Genomic DNA, 6,518 nt, shown 5'->3' on the forward strand with positions numbered 1-6,518 from the left:
GCTATGATAACTTGACCAAGTCTCATTTGTTTTATATGTAAAATATTTATTGAAAATTAACTGAGCAATATTAATCAGAATGTATTGGACATTTTCTGTCCTGCCAATAAAATATCAGTAAAGATATTCAAACAGTTTACTTTCAAGAGAGAATTAAAAACAAGGTGTTCATAATAGAGCTTGTAATGAGCTGTGCAGTCTAAGCTGCTACAAAATAAAGCAATTGCTTCTGATCTGGGGGGTGTCAGTGAAAGATCAGCATAGCTTTGTTAGCAAGAGGAGAGTATGTTGTTCAAACAGAGAGAGAAATAATCAAAAGTCTAGATTCATGAATGTGTGCATGAGAAATGAATGTAACATTTGATCTTTCCCATTCCTTGCATTCAGGAGCAACTCTTCCAAGTATGGAGTGCCCTAAAAGACATGGATAAGATGGAAAATGAAATTCAGTGATGAGAAACACAAACCAGGGGCACGGGGAATGAGAGAAACTGACCTACGTGTGCAGAATGCTGGGAACTAACCCACTTGCTGCTTGGGAAAAGGACCTTTGAGTCACTGTGGCTAACACACAGAAAAATGGTTGCACAAGGCTCAGAGAAAGTTGAAAAGCCTCCGAGAAAGAAAAAGAGAGTGAAACAGAAGACGTCATTGTTTCACTGGGTAAATTTATCATCCACCTACACTGCAGTTACTGCAGGCAGTTCTGCTGCCCTACCTCAGACAGGGCTGGTCGAGTGAGAGAGGTCGGGGAAAGCAGCAGGATGCTCAGAGGTATGGAATGTGAGGGGAAACTAGAGAGGCTGCAATTTTTTAGCCTGTAAAAGAGATAATTGTGAGGAGATGTGGTAGCTATAAAACCAAGTCAACAGGGGAGAAAGATGGATAGGAAGCACTTACTCATTGTGTCAGAAAAACTAGAATGATCAGACCTCAGGTTTAAATCAATACACACAGAGCACAATTATGCTGTAGATTTCATTCCCACGGGATGCTGTGGCAGCCAAAAAAGTAAATTAAGTCATAAGAAAACACTAAACAATCTACAGGGAATAGCTTAATCAAGACCTACGGATGCAACCGCCCAGATGCTATCTCCTGATTCGGAAATCCCCTACCTGCTGATGGCTGGAAGCTGGAAGGGTGTACCAGAGAAGGCATCACTTCATCCATGGTACTGCTGCCCTGTCAGAAGTAGGATGCTGGGTCAGACTGACTGGTACGGGTGTTCATACTGTCCAGGTCTGCACCCGGGAGGTGATATGGGCAACACTCCACAATGCAACCAGACAGTGAACATTATTTATAAGAGCCAAGTTTTCCGGAGAACCAGCAGGCCTTAACATTGCATTAAGTTGACCAGAAGTGTCAGTAACAATAAAATTAAATTCAGAAGCACAGGTCATGTTTTTTCAAGTCTCTAGAAATAATAGTAACCTCATTCAATCAACAGAAGAGTGATTCATTGGATACCTGTTTTCCTTGCCAGGTTCTTTTTTTCCTTTGGGAGTGCAGAACAAATATTAGAAACCAATCATCAGGGTCCTTAATTTACACGCACATTACAACAACATTATTTATAAAATAGAAAAGTTACTACTCCACTCAGAGTGGGAATGTGAAGCTTTTTAAAGCCAGTGACCCTTTACAGTTCAAGAACAAAATCACCCCCTGGAGACTGTCTGTTAGGTGGCCCTGACAGCACCGTACTGCAAGAAGAGCTCCTCAGCAACAGAGACTGAGGCACCTTGTGAAACAGAGTGAAAATCTTTTGTCTCTATGTATCTAAGCACTTCCTATTTCCATTGCAAGACAGATGAACTTTTGATAAATAATGGCCTATTTGGGTTCTGCAACCCCCTTGAGAGCCACAGAGTGTGGGTATCTCTCCAGACTTTGTTCCAGAGCCCCTGTATAGCAGTGACTGTCAGTACCTGAGAGGGCCAGGATAGTTTCTAAGGCCATGAAACAGTTAAGCACATATAGGCATTTGTATGTGCTAGCATACATATATCAATAAATAATAAATATTAATAATAAATATAAATGATACTTACATAGATATATAAGGATACATGCACACACAATCATGTATTCAATATATTCAAACAGTTCCAATTTTTTATAGCAGAAATTGTGTAACTAGAACTGTGTAACAGTATTCAAAATTATTCTCTTTCAGTGATTCTTCAGCTTTTCTAGCATTTTTATTAAGCAGCTTTTAAAGAGTCCTCTTTGAACTCCTGTCAAATGTTTTGCATTTGTCTAAGATGGTTTGTTTCAGTAAATTGACACATCTGTGGGTAGTTTCAGTAAATCTGACTATAATGTTGTAGAAGCTTCTGTGAAAAAATAAAACTGTTGGTAACTTTTCACTTTGGAGAAAAGAGTAAGAGAGATTTTCTCCTGGAAAAGACTTCTCAGATACACATTTTTGACTAGCTTTAATAAAAGGTCAAAGAAATGAAAACATTCCGGTTTCTTGGTTCTTGCCAGCTCCTGCTGCTGCTATTTGTTTTTAGTTTTTTTTCCTTTACTTTTATTATTACTGAGCATTTATTAGTACTGTAGTGGTGCCCAGAGCCCCCGCAACCATCCTGCCTGCACTTTGCAGCATGATTTACAAAGAGATGAGCTGACAGCGGTTCTCCCGCAGAGACCTGACACTCTCAGCACACAGCCAGCCCACGTGGAGCCAGGAAGAGCGATACAACAAAAACAGATTCAAGCTTTGGTGGGCCTTGTGAGCAAGACGTGCATCTCAGTATGTCCCAGAGAAGACTCTGAACAACTGCAGCCAAAGATAGTTTGGGAGATTCATATCTACCTGCCAGAGATACAGGTATATCCATGCTGCATATGATCACAGAGCAGTTGGGGCTGGAAAGGACCTTAAAGACCATCCAGCTCCAACCCCCCTGCCATGGGCAGGGACACCTCCCACCAGACCAGGTTGCCCAAAGCCCCATCCAGCCCGGCCTTGAACACCTCCTGGGTTGAGGCATCCACAACTTCTCTTGGTTGGGTATAATGCCAGAGACCAGTCCCCGAGCACTGCTGGGAAGAGCTGCTGACTGCAAAGCTCCCAAGGATGGGTACATCAGCAAGAGCATGTTTGTCTTGGTGGGGAACCACAAAGGGAAGGGCACACCAGTGCTTATAAAGTGCTGACTTCACCCCAGGCAGGAAAATTTGGGAGTTACCTGTGCCACCGAGCCCCAAGGGGAAGTTGGTAATTTTTAGCACCTTTCTCAGAGGAGGAAATCAAGGGCTGAGGAAAATGAGGCTGGTAAGGCACTGGGGTGAGACAAGGATGTGGGGATGCAGCAGCAGGGCAGCACTATAAATGAAAATAATTCCCTTGAGGCTACTGGACTCAGTTTGACTTTCCTGAGGTGAGGACAGTGAGGGGATGAAAGAAGACGATGATGGTGATGCAAGAGAGAACTCTGGAGCATAATTCATCCCTACATCTGCTGGACAGTGTCTGACTCGGGCAGGGGCACGCGGCTGGGGATGCAAACAGCCAGAAAATAACTCCCTGCCTGCCTCGGCTGAAGGGAAGGAAGTGAATTATTAACTGCAGCTTTATGTCAACAATGGCATAACGTTAATCCTGCGCCGAGCTAAACTGATAATAACTAATAAGAACTGTTTATGGCTTATTCAGTGGAAATTAAGGGAACAATGAGTAAAATATAATCAGATACGCAATAAACATTAATTAACAAGTTAGAGACACTGAGACAATCACTGGCAAACAAGATTGTAAATGTTTAAATAATGTAGCAGTTGCAGAGCAGATGTATATTAAATTAAATGGACAGTCTCACTGACAGAGAAGATATGTTTAACAGGTAGTAAAATCAGCACACAAAAATGTATTGTGCTGTGCACGGTACATTGGATAGCACAGGCACAATGAGAGTAGTATTTCAGTGCACTATATCAGGCGTTCTGTTTAAAAGGTGGCCATTATTTCTGCCTCTTTATGAGAAAAATGTAAAATAAAACATCCATAGGCAAGCCATTAGAGAAACCATGCCTGCAGAATTTACCCAGGCAAGTCTGAAAGAGCATGAAAAGTTATCAATCATTTTGAGGCAATAACCTGGAGATACCTGCCCTGGGAATGTAGTAAATACAGTATCTGCAGCAACCCCTAATGCTATGTTGAGGATGAAATCCAGGTAAGCTCAGCAATTTATAGTAAAGAAGGGTGAAATGGCATGTTAAACATATAATTTGCTTATAGTATTCATATTAGCAACCTCATACAGAGAAAAACACAGTTTGTTGGAATACAATTTGCTATGGTATGCTTCATTTCATTATTGGGAATTGTGCTGTAACTCAGATCATGCCAATAAAGAAAGAAAGACTCTGCCTGAAGTATTGCTGTCATATGGTATTTGTATTGCTGATAAACAGGAAAACATTTGCTCCACATCTTGTTGTAAGGCCATCATGAAGCAATAAGTGGTTTCTGAACCAGAACTCAGTTGCTGTAGCCTGTATTTTAAGGGTAAAATCTGAAAAATGACATATAGGATAGGAGTCCTTATAGGATAGGAGTAAATTTGTGGGTGACACCAAGCTGGGGGGAAGTGCTGATCTGCCAGAGGGTAGGAAGGCCCTGCAGAGACACCTGGACAGGATGGGTCAATGGACAGAGGCCAATGGGATGAGGTTCAACATGGCCAAGTGCCGGGTCCTGCACTTTGGCCACAACGACCTCATGCAGCGCTACAGGCTTGGGGCAGAGTGGCTGGAGAGCTGTGCAGAGGAAAAGGATCTGGGGGTGCTGGTTGATGCTTGCCTGAACGTGAGCCAGCAGTGTGCCCAGGTGGCCAAGAAGGCCAGCAGCATCCTGGCTGGTATCAGGAATAGTGCTGCCAGCAGGAGCAGGGAGGTGATCGTTCCCCTGTACTCTGCTCTGGTGAGGCCGCACCTTGAGTACTGCATTCAGCTTTGGGCCTCTCAGTACAAGGAGGACATCGAGGCCCTGGAGCATGTCCAGAGAAGAGCTACGAAGCTGGTGAAGGGCCTGGAGCACAAGTCCTGTGAGGAGCGGCTGAGGGAGCTGGGGGTGTTTGGTCTGGGGAAGAGGAGTCTCAGGGGAGACCTCATTGCTCTCTACAGCTACCTGAAAGGAAGCTGTGGGGAGCTGGGGGTCGGCCTCTGCTCACAGGTAACCTGTGACAGGACTAGAGGGAACTGGACAGGAGTAGAAGGAATAGCCTCACACTGCACCAAGGGAGGTTCAGGTTGGGAATGAGGAGACGTTTCTTCTCAGAAAGAGTGGTCATGCATTGGAACAGGTGTACTGGGTCTGCTGACCACCCATCCCAAGGGTCACCATCCCTGGGGGTGTTTAAGGAAAGGTTGAATGTGGACATGGTTGACGGGGTAATATTGGTGGTTGGGGAACAGTTGGACCAGATGATCTTGGAGGTCCTTTCTTATCTTTACAATTCTATGATTGATGCACTCTCCCAGCAGGGGAGAGCTGCCCCTTCTCACCATCCAGTGAGGTGTTTGATGTGGACTCTGCAAATCTCTGGTCTTTCTACTTTCTCCCATATTCAAATATATAATTCCTAGATTATGTTCTCAAGGGTCTTTGGTCAGGGTTTTTAAAAACCCCAGAGAGAAAGGAGAAAGAGTTCTCTTCTTTCCATACAACACTGCATATCCATCTTCCAATATAAACCTCTTCTCTGTAAAATTTACTTGAAAAGAAAAATCTCTTCTGAAGACAGAATGAGTGAAAGTTCCTGCTTTGAGAAATGCATTCTGTATTCTGTGCGTTTGGAAGGCATTTTTATTGTGCCTTTTTCTGTTTGATTGTTTTCTGTTAGTGGCGAGGAATTCAAGGGAATGAAATTAAGCCTGTGAACTAGTACTAGTAATCACATTAAACATGGGAGAATTGAACTAGCAATTTCCCCCAGCTGTAGGCAGTTTGTGAACCAGGCAGTAAATCTACTGCCATCCACCACAGACAAAGCTGCTGCCTGGTTTCCCTCCCATTCGCTTTTGGATTTTCTTTGTATTTGGCTATGTGTTTCAAACCCTTGCCTGCATTCAGGATGTGATCCAAGAGCAGTCCAGAGTTTCCTTCTTTGCAGTCCCTGACCAGGGCAAGGCCTTTGAGCATTAAGCATGCTTCAGGGGACAGGCACAAAGAAGCCGTCAGGTGCTGTGGAGCCTCCAGAGCTGCAGAACTCAGAAAATAGGTCAGCTGTTCTTCAGCTGCCTTGCCACAACAACAACAAAAAGGAGGAGGGGGGAATAAACTTGTTTTTCTTTCCATCCTGTCAATGTTGTTCCAAACCCAGGGAGATGGGGTGGGGGGGAGGGAAATATCCCTCTCCCACAAACTGCCCAGCCACTGCTGTTCACATTATTGGCTGTTTCATCTTTTTTCCACCCTGAACTTGGGGCTCCTGGTGCTGCTCAGGTGTTTGGGTGCCTGGAGAAGGCCAGGGCAAGCTGACCGCGAGCACCCTGTTGCT

Source organism: Anas platyrhynchos, chromosome 3 (genome assembly GCF_047663525.1).
Source record: "Anas platyrhynchos isolate ZD024472 breed Pekin duck chromosome 3, IASCAAS_PekinDuck_T2T, whole genome shotgun sequence".
Taxonomy (NCBI): domain Eukaryota; kingdom Metazoa; phylum Chordata; class Aves; order Anseriformes; family Anatidae; genus Anas; species Anas platyrhynchos.